A 16,004-nucleotide genomic window follows, 5' to 3' on the forward strand; every position below is an offset into this window, starting at 1 on the left:
TGCTAGAATGTGAACCTCCGTCCTAGCCTCAAATCCCACACAGAGTGGTAAAGGTTTTGCTTAAGAATATCCCTGTATTTAGCAGGGAGTTCCTTCAACTCTCACCAGTTTCCCAGTCCCGACTGCTGAAAAACAGCATGGTGTTCTTTGGGTGATGTGATGTGTTGGGTTTTATGGCTGGGCCCCCTCACACCTCCACCCCCATGAGGGGAAGCCCCTCTGCGTCTCCCACCAGCAGGGGGCTCCCCATACACCTGCTCGATTGCGTCTTCTGCCCCAAGAAAGGCGACACGTAAGACGAGGGGTGTACCCATCAGTGTCCAGGACCAAATAGCCCTGGACCAGAGCCAGCAGACCCAGCATATGGGCACCTGCAGCAGATGGCACATAAGGCTGGCCAAATCCATGATGCAGTGCTGGATGGCAATTGTAACAGTTATGCAGTGGCCACCTGTGTGGTGGACCTGGTGGCCAAGGTTGATAGCCTTATTGAGGCTGTAAACGCCAACACGGCTGCCATCCGGGAGGAGGGGAGACAGAGGCAACGCAATCAGCGGTCTAACCTCACCCGCCAGCTGAGGATGCAGGCCCAAACCAACCTGTTCCTCAGCCGGATTGCCGTGGCCTTGGAGGGCAGGCAGCCATCACCTGCCAGGAGTGGCCCACCCGGGGATGAGCCACCTCCAGATGTCCCCCCCCCCCCCCCCCACTCCAGGCTCCCCCCAGGCAGCTGAGGAGCCAGAGAGGTGCCAGCAGGCGCAGCCGCCGTCAGGCAAAATAAGTGCCTGTTTTTTTTTTTTTTACTATTATTTATATGCTCAGGTCATGAGTTTTTATTTGTATTTGTTTTATATGCTCAGGTCATGAGTTTCTATTTTTATTTGCTTTAAATGCTCAGGTCATGAGTTTTTATTTTTATTTTGAAAGCACACAGTGAGGAGTGCTGCTACAGTGTGACTGGTGTGTGAATGTGGGGGGGTGACGCTCCTGACAGTAAGGGGTGTCACCCTCGGTCGTTGGGGAGAATTTATCCCCACGACCCGTGTGAATGTAGTATGAATGTACAGCAACATAATTGGAGCCTTGGCGTGGCGTTGCTGCTCCCAAGTCCTGCATGGTGTACTTGGGCTAATCCAATGTGATGTGGATGTGGGGTGTGTGCTAGGGACCACAGTGGTGTGCATGCGTGCATTCTTTGTGTGGTTCGGGGGTCAGGTCATCACATAGGTCAATCTCCAGGCCCTTTCTCATGGCGTAGTTGTGTAGAATGCAACATGCACCGATGATCTGGCACACAAAGTTTGGGGAATACAACAGGGTCCCCCCGGACTTATCCAGGCATCGGAAACGGGACTTCAGGAGGACAAATGTGCGTTCCACCACTGCACGGGTGCGTATGTGTGCAGCATTGTAGTTTTGCTCTCCTGTGGTTTGGGGAGTCCGGAATGGAGTCATGAGATGGGGCCCAAGTGCATATGCAGAGTCACCTGGAAGGGAAAAGACAGGAGGATGTTAGTAGTGCATGTGCCCCTTGTGATGTCTGCATCATGGGGTGGGACAGTCATGCCTGACACCCATGTCACTCACCAACCAGCCAGCTGTCCCCGTACACGTTCTGTTCAAAATCTGTAGGGATGGTGCTTTGACGGTATATGTAGCTGTCGTGGCTGGACCTGGGGTGTTTGGCACGGATGTGCCATATGAGGCACTGGGCATCAGCTATCACCTGTACGTTGATGGAGTGCCAGTGCTTCCGATTGCGGTATATGTGCTCTGTGTCACGGGGGGACCGTAGTGCCACATGTGTGCAATCAATGGCCCCCATGGTGCGTGGGAATCTGGCAATTCTGTAGAAATCCGCCATTGCCTTCTGTCGCAGATGCTTATGGGTGGGTCTGATGAAGTGGTGGGACATGCATCTGAGAATTGCGGGGACAACCTGGTGCACGCATCTGCTCATGGAGGATTGTGACATCCCAGCCACTCCACTTGTATGCTGAAATGATCCACTGGCAAGAAAATGCAGTGTTGCAAGTACCTTGACCAGTGGCTGCACTGCATGTCAGCGGTGTGTCTTGCTGGTGATGTCATCATGCAGGGTTCTGACTAATTCTAGGATGGCATCAGTGCTGAATTTGAAAATGCGAAACACCTCCGAATTACCCACCCATGACGGTCATGCACGTGCGATATATCCTCTCCCATGCCCTTCTACGAGTCGGTGGACCCATTAGTAGTGCTAGGACCACGGCTGCCCCTGGCATGTTGGCACACAAATGTGTTGTCCTGCAAGTGTGGGTGCTCAGCTTGCTCAGCTCGTCCGTAACGGTGCTGCTGTAGCTGCTCTCCAGCTGACCTGTGCACACCTGGTGCAAAGATATTCCACCTTTTTGATGGAATAACTTTAGGCCTGACGTACGACTTACGCGCACCGGGCGTAGCCTGCGTCCGGCGCACTTACGTGTGTGAATCGGCGTATCTCCCTCATTTGCATATTTGAATAGGAAATCAATGCGAGCGCACGATGCGTCGAGTGTAAATATGCGCCCAAGATACGCCGGCGTAGGAAAGTTGCGTCGGTCAGAGGAAGCCTATTTTCAGGCATATCTTGTTCTGTGGGTACGGAACATATATGCGCCGGCACATATTTACACCTACGCCACGTATCTGTAGATACGCCGGCCTAACTCTCTCTGAATCTAGCTAGTAGTGCATATGTTCCTTTTTTTTGTTTTCTCTAGACACTCCAACCTCTTAAAGCGGGGTTCCAACCACAATTAGCATTTTTTAAATGTATGTCTTTCATCATGTGTTTTTATAATATAAATCCGGTCACTTACTATTTTACAATCCGCCGCCGCTCCGCATAGTTATTAAAAAAAGATAGTTTTATAAACTATGTCCACACCGTTGTCATTTTGCTTGTGGGCATTGTGAAGCCCACAAGCACTTACTTCCTGGAAGTCTTGGGTGGGGAGTGATAATTGGATAGCGCACTGCAACCTGGGAAATGATGACACACATTTCCCAGGAGCATTAGAGGGAGATGATGTCAGAATCCTAGGCGATTCCAAAGGCAGATTTGGTGGGACCGCATAGCAACAGGCATTTCCAGATGAGTAAAAACCTTTTTTTTTTTTCTTTTTTTCTTTTTTAGGTCTAATGAGCACAATAATGAAAAAAATATTTTGGGATGGAAACTCCACTTTAAGAATAAAAATACATGCTTTATTTAATTTATAATAAAATAGTGTAATTTCAGTCAACAATTAGAATGAGGTTGAAGTTCACCACTACCATATCCTGTGGGTTTGATATTTAAATTCCTTGCAATTTTTTTGTGCAGACTTGTTCTGTAGATTTTTTTTTAAGTATAATGCACTGAATGGCCTTGGAGCCATGGTTTAAAAAAGGCTGATAAGCTGATTTTTCTTTCCTGACACAGCATGACAGCATATATGTATGGGTAGGCTCCGCCCCCTGCCCAACCACAGGACTGGTTATACTATAAAAGTAAGTCTCCTTCCTGCCTGCAGTATTCTCTTTTTTTTCTTTACTGCTACAGCCGGTTATGCTACTGCTGAAAGCAGAATTTTTATTTTCCCCTCACGTTGCCGGACGCTTCTGGCCAAGCCACACAGGTTCAAGTCTCGCTTGTGATGAAGCTCCCCGCTGTACAGGCAGACATTAACGTCTATATGGGGGAGACCTCCCCCCCTCAGGATCCAGGAAGATATGGAGGTGAGGGCATCTCTAGGGAACAGGGCAGCCATCAGAAATTTTAGGGCCCCTTACACAGCTTTAGGCCTGGCCCCCCCGGGGCCTGACCACCAACATTCCCCAGGGCCCCTTCACTCCACAATTTATCCACATCCACGCCCAGCATCACCCATCCCTCTCCACAATGTATCCCCATCCACACCCAGCATCACCCATCCCTCTCCACAATTTATCCCCATCCACACCCAGCATCACCCATCCCTCTCCACAATGTATCCTCATCCACACCCAGCATCACCCATCCCTCTCCACAATGTATCCTCATCCACACCCAACATCACCCATCCCTCTCCACAATGTATCCCCATCCACACCCAGCATCACCCATCCCTCTTAACAATGTATCCCCATCCACACCCAGCATCACCCATCCCTCTCCACAATGTATCCTCATCGACACCCAACATCACCCATCCCTCTCCACAATGTATCCCCATCCACACCCAGCATCACCCATCCCTCTCCACAATGTATCCTCATCAACACCCAGCATCACCCATCCCTCTCCACAATGTATCCTCATCCACACCCAGCATCACCCATCCCTCTCCACAATGTATCCCCATCCACACCCAGCATCACCCATCCCTCTCCACAATGTATCCCCATTAACACCCAGCATCACCCATCCCTCTCCACAATGTATCCTCATCCACACCCAGCATCACCCATCCCTCTCCACAATGTATCCTCATCCACACCCAACATCACCAATCCCTCTCCACAATGTATCCCCATCCACACCCAGCATCACCCATCCCTCTCCACAATGTATCCTCATCCACGCCCAGCATCACCCATCCCTCTCCACAATGTATCCCCATCCACACCCAGCATCACCCATCCCTCTTAACAATGTATCCCCATCCACACCCAGCATCACCCATCCCTCTCCACAATGTATCCTCATCAACACCCAACATCACCCATCCCTCTCCACAATGTATCCCCATCCACACCCAGCATCACCTATCCCTCTCCACAATGTATCCTCATCCACACCCAGCATCACCCACCCCTCTCCACAATGTATCCTCATCCACACCCAGCATCACCCATCCCTCTCCACAATGTATCCTCATCCACACCCAGCATCACCCATCCCTCTCCAGGATGTTGGGCATGGATGGGGATACATTGTGGGGACTGGGGGGATGGATGGTGCTGGGTGTGGGTGGGGATGCAATGTGGAGATTGGAGGGATGGATGGTGCTGGGCGTGGGTTGGGATGCAATGTGGAGACTGGAGGGATGGTGCTGGGCATGGGTGGCGATGCAATGTGGAGACTGGAGGGATGGATGGTGCTGGGCGTGGGTGGGGATGCAATGTGGAGACTGGAGGAATGGATGGTGCTGGGCGTGGATGGGCATACATTGTGGAGACTGGAGGGATGGATGGTGTTGGGCGTGGGTGGGGGATGCAATGTGGAGACTGGAGGGATGGATGGTGCTGGGTGGGGATGAAGATGATTGAGCTGCAATGTGGAGACTGGAGGGATGGATGGTGCTGGGCGTGGGTGGGGATGCAATGTGGAGACTGGAGGGATGGATGGTGCTGGGTGGGGATGGGGAGACTGGAGGAATGGATGGTGCTGGGCGTGGATGGGCATACATTGTGGAGACTGGAGGGATGGATGGTGTTGGGCGTGGGTGGGGGATGCAATGTGGAGACTGGAGGGATGGATGGTGCTGGGTGGGGATGAAGATGATTGAGCTGCAATGTGGAGACTGGAGGGATGGATGGTGTTGGGCGTGGGTGGGGATGCAATGTGGAGACTGAAGGGATGGATGGTGCTAGGCGTGAGAAGGGGGCTAAAGAGGAGAAAGGTGAAAGAAAAAGGGGGGTAGTGTTAGGGTTGGTGGGGAGAGAAAGAGAGAGAGAGGGGAAACGAAAAGAGGAAGGGGCAATACGAGGAGGAAAGAAGGTGGATGAGAGAGGAAGGGGCAATACGAGGGGGAAAGAAGGTGGATGAGAGAGGAAGGCGAATAAAGGAAAAGAGGGAGGAGAAAGAGAGATATGGGAACAAGAGAGATATGGGAACAAGAGAGAAAGGGAGGGGGAAAAGGCTGGGGGAGGTGGAGGGGGCAAAGATAGAGAGTGAGGTGAGAGAGGATAAAGGGAAGGGGGGATAAGAGAGAGGGCAAGAGAAAGGATGAGAAAATATATATAGGGGGGGCAATGGAGAGGAGGGATAAAAAGAGGGAGACAAGAGGAGGGTGAGGACTGAGGAAAAGGAGAGAATGTTGGGGGGGAGAGGAGAAAAGGATTGGAGAAAAAAAATAGAGGGGGCTAAAGAGAAGAGATGGGAGGGAGGAAGAGAGGTGGAGAACAGGTGGGGGGAAAAGGAGGATGAGAGAAAGATAGATGAAAGAGTGAGAGGGGGAAAAGAATGGGGGTAGAGAGAGAGAGGATGGAGCAAAAGAGGGGAGAGAGGGAGACTGGGGGTGAAAGAGGAGATAGAGAGTGTGTGTGTGTGGGGGGGGGGGGGTAAGAAGGGGAGGGAGAAGAGGGGCAGAGCAAGGGATTGCTCACAATTATGCCTCCCCCATTCAGGCTGCTTCCCCTTGGGCGGCTTAGGCAGCTATACTTGTATTAATCCCGCCCAGCTGCTCGCAGATCCCCTTTCACTGCACACTGCGGGCAATGCAGGGAGTTGGAGTGGGCACGGTTGGAGTGGGCGGTGTTGGACGGGGTTCCCACAAATTGACAGGATAGGCAGCGAGCGCTTACAGCCTGACTCCCGAGCAGAGCAACTGTTGTCAGCGAGAGAAAATCTGCCTTAGTTAAAAACTTGCTGGTGCTTATTAAGGAGTCGCTGTGAGCCCCCCCCCCCCCCTGGCATATTGTCGGAAAGAATGGCTTGGCACCTCCGATAATGACAGGCAGAGCAGGCTCAGGGGATAGATACTTTGGTACGGTAAAGACTGTCCTGCAGCCAGCGTGGTTTCTCCTTCCAGCCACTCTCCTCTCCTCCTCCATAGGGCACGGGTACCACTCAGGCTGTCGGCGACACGAGTGAGGAGTTCATTGCATGCACTGCTGGTAGAGGGAAAGTCCTCTGCCGGGCCCCTAGGAACTCACGGGCCCCTTACATCAGTACTGGCTGTACCCCCCTGATGGCGGCCCTGCTAGGGAATGCTCCTTTATCATCACGCTATGGATGGACAATCATTGGACTTTCTGTTTGGACAGGTGCACAATTCCATTCAGTTATTGTGGTTAAGCTGGCATTTCTAAAGGGTTGTGGTTGTGTCTGCAATACTGCTAATGATTAGGGATGAGCCGAACATCCCCCCCCCCCCTTCGATTCACACCAGAACCTGCGAACAGACCAAAAGTTTGTGTGAACTTTAGAACCTCTTTAAAGTCTATGGGACTCGATTGTTTGAAATCTAAAGTGCTAATTTTTAAGGCTAATATCCAAGTTATTGTCCTAAAAAGTGTTTGGGGACCTGGGTCCTGCCCCAGGGGACATGTATCAATGCAAAATAAAGTTTTAAAAACGGCCGTTTTTTCAGGAACAGTGATTTTAATAATGCTTAAAGTGAAACAATAAAAGTAAAATATTCCTTTAAATTTCATGCCTAGGGGGGGTGTAAAGTATGCCTGTGAAATAGCGCATGTTTCCCGTGCTTAGAACTGTCTCTGCACAAAGTGTAATTTCTGAAGGAAAAAGTCATTTAAAATCATTCGTGGTTATAATGAATTGTCGGCTCCCAGCAATAGAGAAAATTCATTCATAAAAAAAAAAAAAGTGTGGGGGTCCCCCCAAATTCAATTACCAGGCCCTTCAGTTTTGGTATGGATATTAACCACTTGCCGACCTGCTCATGTACATATACGTCAGCAGAATGGCACGGACAGGCACATGTACGTACCTGTACGTCCTCTGCTTGACGGCGGTGGGGGGTCCGATCGGGACCCCCCCCCGGTACATGGCGCGGGTCGGTAAGCTGTAGAAGCGATCCGTGATGAGGGGGCGGCTGTCCGTTTTCAGCTCCCCCTCTGCGATCGCTCTCAGCCTATCCCAGCGCTTCCCCCTCCTCTTCCTGTGTTTAGTGTAAACACAGGAAGCAGGAACAGTGTGATCTCTCCTCGTGGTGATCATATCGACCACCGCTGAGGAGAGAAGACATCACAAAAGTAAGTGGCACCAAGCAGCACACTGACACCAGCACATTAGGCACATTTAACCCCTTTTAACCCCTTCAGTCACCGCCGATCGCCTCCCCCCCAGTCTCCTCGGCGGGCCGCCTTCTCCCATAGAACAACGAGAAAATAGAGAACATGTTCTCTATTTTCTCGACGAGCTCCTCGGCGGCTCCATCGAGCCAAAAGTGTACAGACGACAGAGTTTCTCGGCAGAATCCGGGTTTTGACCGAGTTTCTCGGTGAATTCTGCCGAGAAACTCTGTCGTGTGTACGAGGCCTTACAGAAAAAAAGTGTTAGGGCAGTTAGTTTTAGCCCCCTTTAGGTCCAGGGTAGCCCCCTACCCCCCCCTAATAAAGGTTTAACCCCTTGATCACCGCCCTAGTTAACCCTTTCACCCCCTATTGCCAGTGTCACTAAGCGATCGATTTTCTGATCGCTGTATTAGTGTCACTGTTGCCGCTAGGCAGTTAGTTTTTTTTGAGGTTCGCCGCCAGGTTCTATAGCGTTAGGTACCCCCATAAATAAAGTTTTTAACCCCTGATTGCCCCCTAGTTAACCCTTTCACCCCCTATTGCCAGTGTCACTAAGCGATCGATTTTCTGATCGCTGTATTAGTGTCACTGTTGCCGCTAGGCAGTTAGTTTTTTTTGAGGTTCGCCACAAGGTTCTATAGCGTTAGGTACCCCCATAAATAAAGTTTTTAACCCCTGATTGCCCCCTAGTTAACCCTTTCACCAGTGATCACCGTATAAGTGTTACGGTTGACGCTGGTTAGTTAGTTTGCTGTTTATAGCATCAGGGCACCCGCCGTATATAACCCAATAAAGGTTTAACCCTCTGATCGCCCGGCGGGTGATATAAATTAAATTTTAGCGTCAGTCAGAGTCTGCGTCGCCCCAGGCAGTGTTAGGTTAGTGCCAGTACCGCTTACACCCACTCGCAAAGCATACACCCCCCTTAGTGGTATAGTATCTGAACGGATCGATACCTGATCTGATCAGATCTATACTAGCACACCCAGCAGTTTAGGGTACCCAAAAACGCATTGTTAGCGGAATCAGCCCAGATACCCGCTAGCACCTGCGTTTTCCCCCTCTGCCCAGCCCAACCCACCCAAGTGCAGTATCGATCGATCACTGTCACTTCAAAAACACAACACACAACTGCAGCGTTCGCAGAGACAGGTTGATCCCTGCGATCGCTAACAGTTTTTTTGGAAGCGTTTTCTACATTTTCCTTTCTATAGTCAGGTACTTTTTTTACCTGTGAATCATCACCAGTGTACCACTAAATTTAAAACCCAAAATGGCAAAGCGAATGTACACTGGTGAAGAGGCCGTCAGGATTCTGTGCATGTCAGATAGTGAAGAAGAGGAGGTCACGCATCTGACAGAATCTGGCTCAGAATACGATCCTGTTTACGACAGCGGCTCCATGTCAGATAGCTCGGACGAAAGAGTAGTGGTCCCTGCTAAGGCCAGGCGTACCCGACCCCATTCTGATGTTGTTGAGCAGCAAGAACCGCAGGTCCCTCGTATGGAGCAGAGAGCCAGTACTAGCGCCGCTATTCCTTCTGGTGGATTGGCAAGCACCAGTGGCCTAGTACACCCTGGTCGTTCATCTAGCACTGCAGTAAGACGTGGCGAGTCCCATAAGTGCAGTTCAAGCTGGCGAGGTGGCAAGCACAAGTAGTGTCCCGCTGCCACCAAGAAGAAGACAAAGACAGGCCCGTCGTGCCCATAGTGCCCTTCCTGCAGAATTCGCCTATCCTGATTGGGTCCCCACCACTTCTGCAGAACCCGTACTTCCCCCATTCACTGGCCAACCTGGTATTCAGGTGGATACAGCGAACTTTACGTCACTTGATTTTTGTTCGCTGTATTTCACGGAAGATCTCTATAGATCTATTGTGGACCAGACTAATTTATATGCTGGTACCTACATCGCCGCTAACCCCCAGTCTCTCCTTGCCAAAGAATGGAAACCACTTGAGGTTTCCGAATTTAAGATCTTTCTGGGCCTTACCCTCAACATGGGCATACACACATTTCCGGAGTTGCGGATGTATTGGTCCACACATCCCATCGACCATATGCCCGTGTTCTCTGCTCACGTGGCCAGGAAACGATACGAGGCGATCCTGCGGTTTATGCATTTCAGTGGCAATGCACTTTGTCGTCCACGTGGAGACCCTGAATTTGACCGGCTCTACAAAATTCGGCCCCTCGTAAACCATTTCAACGAACGTTTTGCAGCCTTGTTTAATCCCCAGCAGGTTGTTTGCGTTGATGAGTCCCTGGTTAAATTTGCTGGCCGCTTGTCTTTCAAACAGTACATTCCCAGCAAGCGTTCCAGATACGGGGTCAAGCTCTATAAGCTCTGTGACAGGGCCACAGGCTACACATGGAGCTTTAGGGTTTACGAGGGCAAAGATAGTCAGGTAGAGCCGGAAGGATGCCCAGATTACATGGGGAGCGCTGGCAAGATCGTGTGGGACTTGGTGTCACCCTTATTCGGAAAGGGGTACCACTTATACGTGGACAATTTTTACAGCAGCGTGCCACTTTTTAGCCACTTGTTTGATCGTCAGATTGGAGCATGTGGCACCGTGCGACCTAATCGCCGGGGCTTTCCCCAGAGGCTTGTAGATGCCCGTCTTAGCCTGGGGGCGAGAGCCTGCTGCAAGTGTAAAAATGTGCTCGCTGTGAAGTGGCGGGACAATAGGAATGTTTTCGTTCTTACCACCCTTCACACAGACACGACAGTACAAATTCGTATGGCGACTGGTGTTGTGGAGAAACCCCTCTGTGTCCACGAATATAACCAAAACATGGGAGGGGTGGACCTCAACGACCAGCTGATGGCGCCATATCATATTGCCCGCAAGACGAGACCCTGGTACAAAAAAGTGTCTCTACATTTATTTCAATTGGCTCTACTGAATGCTCACGTCTTATACAGAGCTTCAAGACAGAATGGATCCTTCCTTCAATTCCAGAGGGAGATCATCACAGAACTCCTGTATCCAGGTGGTACTGTACCTCACCATTCCCTACCAAATGCAGTAAGCCGACTGCATGAGAGGCATTTTTCTTATGTCCTCGAGAGTACCCCTACCCAACGAGCCCCCCAAAGAAGATGTCGTGTCTGTACCAAGCGCGGATTTAGGCGTGACACCCGTTATTTTTGTCCCCGCTGTCTTGACAATCCTGGTCTTTGTATTGGGGAATGTTTTGAACGCTTCCACACACGAGTTAATTTTTAGTGTAGGGTGAAACATTTCACAGGATAGGCTGACTTACACAGGGTCTCCCAAGATGCCATCGCATTTTGAGAGACCCAAACCTGGAACCGAAAAGTTGAACAGTTACAAAAAAAAGTGTTAAGAAAAAAAAAAAAAGGAAAAAATAAAAAAACCAAAAATAGTTGTCGTTTTATTGTTCTCTCCCTCTCTATTCTCTCTCTATTGTTCTTCTCTTTTTTACTGTATTCTATTCTGCAAAGTTTTATTGTTGTTATGTTTTTTCATGCTTGCTTTTCAGGTATGTAATTTACTTTACTGTTTTCAGGTACACCATTCAGCTGTTGCGCGGACTTATTTATATTGACAGCAACAGCGTTTGCTCCCACGATATATAAAGCCGCGACTCCAGTGCTGTAGGAGGTGATTTCACCACCACAGTTAAAAAAAAGAGCATATATGCCGAAGCATGGGGGCAGCAGGGGCGGAGGAGCGATTTTGCTCCTAATGCCGCGTACATACGGTTGACAATACTACAGAGGCTTTCCCGTGGAAAAGTCTGACCATGTGTACACGGCATAGAAAAGTCCGACCGTGTGTACACGGCATAGAAAAGTCCGACCGTGTGTACGCGGCATAGAAAAGTCCGACCGAACAGGGCATAACTTTTTTGCGGGAGGATGCCCCCATGCTTCGGCATATATAAATGGTGCATGTATGCCCATCATTAGAAGTGGGTGGATGAAGGGAGGTATTCTAATGGTGGGCATACCCACCGATCAATCTTTTTTTCGTTCAGCCAACAGGCTGCATGAAAAAAAAAGATTACAATACATGTCCAACAAGAACCATCAACGTACTGGTATGTTGCTGGACTTTGAATGGTTATACCAGAATGATGCCTGCGGGTTTAGGCATCATCTTGGTATCATTCTTTTCAGCCAGCGGTCGGCTTTCATGTAAAAGCAGTCCTAGCGGCTAATTAGCCTCTAGACTGCTTTTACATTCAGTGGGAGGGAATGTTCCCCCCCCCCCGCATATAAACGGCGCCATTGAGAATATGGGAAAGCATTTTATCACACCGATCTTGGTGTGGTCAGATGCTTTGAGGGCAGAGGAAAGATCTAGGGTCTAATAGACCCCATTTAAAAAAAAAAAGAGTACCTGTCACTAACTATTGCTATCATAAGGGATATTTACATTCCCTGAGATAACAATAAAAATGGTAAAAAAATAAAAAAATGGAAGGAACAGTTAACAAATAAAATAAAAAAAGCGAAATAAATATATAAAAAAAAAAAAAAAAGCATCCCTGTCCCCCCCTGCTCTTGCGCAAAGGCGAACGCAGGCGTCGGTCTGGAGTCATATGTAAACAGCAATTGCACCATGCATGTGAGGTATCACCGCGAAGGGCAGATCGAGGGCAGTAATTTTAGCAGTAGACCTACTCTGTAAATCTAATGTGGTAACCTGTAAAGGCTTTTAAAGGCTTTTAAAAATGTAAGTAGTTTGTCGCCACTGCGCGTTTGTGCGCAATTTTAAAGTATGTTGTGTTTGGTATCCATGTACTCGTCCTAAGATAATAATTTTTATTTCATCAATAATTTGGGCAATATAGTGTGTTTTAGTGCTTTAAAATAAAAAAAGTGTATTTTTTCCCCAAAAAATGCGTTTGAAAAAACGCTGCGCAAATACTGTGTGGAAAAAAAAATTGCAACACCCACCATTTTAATCTGTAGGGCCTTTGCTTTAAAAAAATATATAATGTTTGGGGGTTCAACTTAACTTTCTTGCAAAAAAATAATATGTTTTTATGTAAACATGCAGTGTCAGAAAGGGCTTTTTCTTCAAGTGGTTAGAAGAGTGGGTGATGTGTGATGTGCTTCTAATTGTTGTGCATAAAATGCCAGGACAATTCAAAACCCCCCCAAATGACCCCATTTTGGAAAGTAGACACCCCAAGCTATTTGCTGAGAGGCATCTCAAGTCCATGGAATATTTTAGATTTTGACCCAAGTTGCGGGAAATATAAATATATATATATATATTTTTTTTTTGCGCAAAGTTGTCACTAAATGATATATTGCTCACACATGCCATGGTTATATGTGGAGTTGCACCCTAAAATACATTCTGCTGCTTCTCCTGAGTACGGGGATACCACATGTTTGGGACTTTTTGGGAGTCTAGCCGCGTACGGGACCCCGAAAACCAAGCACCGCCTTCAGCATTTCTAAGGGCGCAAATTTTTGATTTCACTCCTCACTACCTATCACAGTTTCGAAGGCCATAAAATGCCAAAATAGCACAAAACCCCCCCAAATGACCCCATTTTGGAAAGTAGACACCCCAAGCTATTTGCTGAGAGGCATGTTGAGTCCATGGAATATTTAATTTTTTTGCCCCAAGTGATTGAATCATGACCAAAAAAAATAAAAATAAAAAAATGTACAAAACATTGTCACTAAATGATATATTTCTCACACATGCCACGGTTATATGTGGAATTGCACCCCAAAATACATTCTGCTGCTTCTCCTGAGTACGGGGATACCACATGTGTGGGACTTTTTGGGAGCCTAGCCGCGTATGAGACCCCGAAAACCAAGCACCGCCTTCAAGATTTCTAAGGACATACATTTTTGATTTCACTCACACAAATCTTGAAGGCAGTGCTTGGTTTTCGGGGCCCCGTACGCGGCTAGGCTCCCAAAAAGTCCCACACATGTGGTATCCCCGTACGGAGAAGCAGCAGAATGTATTTTGGGGTGCAATTCCACATATAACCGTGGCATGTGTGAGAAATATATCATTTATTGACAACGTTTTGTAATTTTTTTTTTTTGGTCATTATTCAGTGACTTGGGGCAAAAAAAATTAATATTCCATGGACTCAACATCCCTCTCAGCAAATAGCTTGGGGTGTCTACTTTCCAAAATGGGGTCATTTGGGGGGTTTTGTGCTGTTTTGGCATTTTATGGCCTTCGAAACTGTGATAGGTAGTGAGGAGTGAAATCAAAAATGTATGCCCTTAGAAATCTTGAAGGCGGTGCTTGGTTTTCGGGGTCCCGTACGCGACTAGGCTCCCAAAAAGTCCCACACATGTGGTATCCCCGTACTCAGGAGAAGCAGCAGAATGTATTTTGGGGTGTAATTCCACATATGCCCATGGCATATGTGAGAAATATATCATTTAGTGACAACGTTTTGTAAAAAAAAAATTTTTGGTCATTATTCAATCACTTGGGGCCATAAAATTAAATATTCCATGGACTCAACATGCCTCCCAGCAAATAGCTTGGGGTGTCTTCTTTCCAAAATGGGGTCATTTGGGGGGGTTGTGTGACATCTTGGCATTTTATGGCCTTCAAAACTGTGATAGGTAGTGATAGGTAGTGAGGAGTGAAATCAAAAATGTATGCCCTTAGAAATCTTGAAGGCGGTGCTTTGTTTTCGGGGCCCCGTATGCGGCTAGGCTCACAAAAAGTCCCACACATGTGGTATCCCCGTACTCAGGAGAAGCAGCAGAATGTATTTTGGGGTGCAATTCCACATATAACCATGGCATGTGTGAGCAATATATCATTTAGTGACAACTTTGTGCAAAAAAAAATCAGTTTGTCATATTCCCGCAACTTGTGTCAAAATATAAAATATTCCATGGACTCGACATGCCTTTCAGAAAATAGCTTGGGGTGTCTACTTTCCAAAATGGGGTCATTTGGGGGGGTTTTGTGCTATTTTGGCATTTTATGGCCTTCGAAACCTTGATAGGTAGTGAGGAGTGAAATCAAAAATGTATGCCCTTAGAAATCTTGAAGGCGGTGCTTGGTTTTCGGGGTCCCGTACGCGACTAGGCTCCCAAAAAGTCCCACACATGTGGTATCCCCGTACTCAGGAGAAGCAGCAGAATGTATTTTGGGGTGTAATTCCACATATGCCCATGGCATATGTGAGAAATATATCATTTAGTGACAACGTTTTGTAAAAAAAAAATTTTTGGTCATTATTCAATCACTTGGGGCCATAAAATTAAATATTCCATGGACTCAACATGCCTCCCAGCAAATAGCTTGGGGTGTCTTCTTTCCAAAATGGGGTCATTTGGGGGGGTTGTGTGACATCTTGGCATTTTATGGCCTTCAAAACTGTGATAGGTAGTGATAGGTAGTGAGGAGTGAAATCAAAAATGTATGCCCTTAGAAATCTTGAAGGCGGTGCTTTGTTTTCGGGGCCCCGTATGCGGCTAGGCTCACAAAAAGTCCCACACATGTGGTATCCCCGTACTCAGGAGAAGCAGCAGAATGTATTTTGGGGTGCAATTCCACATATAACCATGGCATGTGTGAGCAATATATCATTTAGTGACAACTTTGTGCAAAAAAAAATCAGTTTGTCATATTCCCGCAACTTGTGTCAAAATATAAAATATTCCATGGACTCGACATGCCTTTCAGAAAATAGCTTGGGGTGTCTACTTTCCAAAATGGGGTCATTTGGGGGGGTTTTGTGCTATTTTGGCATTTTATGGCCTTCGAAACCTTGATAGGTAGTGAGGAGTGAAATCACAAATTTGTGCCCTTAGAAATGCTGAAGGCGGTGCTTGGTTTTTGGGGCACCGTATGCGGCTAGGCTCCCAAAAAGTCCCACACATGTGGTATTCCCGTACTCAGGAGAAGCAGCAGAATGTATTTTGGGGTGCAATTCCACATATAACCATGGCATGTGTGAGCAATATATCATTTAGTGACAACTTTTTGTAAACATTTTATTTTTATTTTTTTTCGTCATTATTCAATCACTTGGGACAAAAAAAAATATTCAATGGA

At 47.8% G+C, this 16,004-nt stretch overlaps 1 protein-coding gene across 1 annotated transcript in view; it reads right to left on the bottom strand.

Moving 5' to 3' along the window:
- P2RX3 (purinergic receptor P2X 3) overlaps positions 1 to 16,004 on the bottom strand; it is a 736,403-nt gene that overhangs the window by 393,086 nt on the left and 327,313 nt on the right. The window lies entirely within an intron of this gene.

Source organism: Rana temporaria, chromosome 8 (assembly GCF_905171775.1).
Source record: "Rana temporaria chromosome 8, aRanTem1.1, whole genome shotgun sequence".
In the NCBI taxonomy this organism is placed as follows: Eukaryota; Metazoa; Chordata; class Amphibia; order Anura; family Ranidae; genus Rana; species Rana temporaria.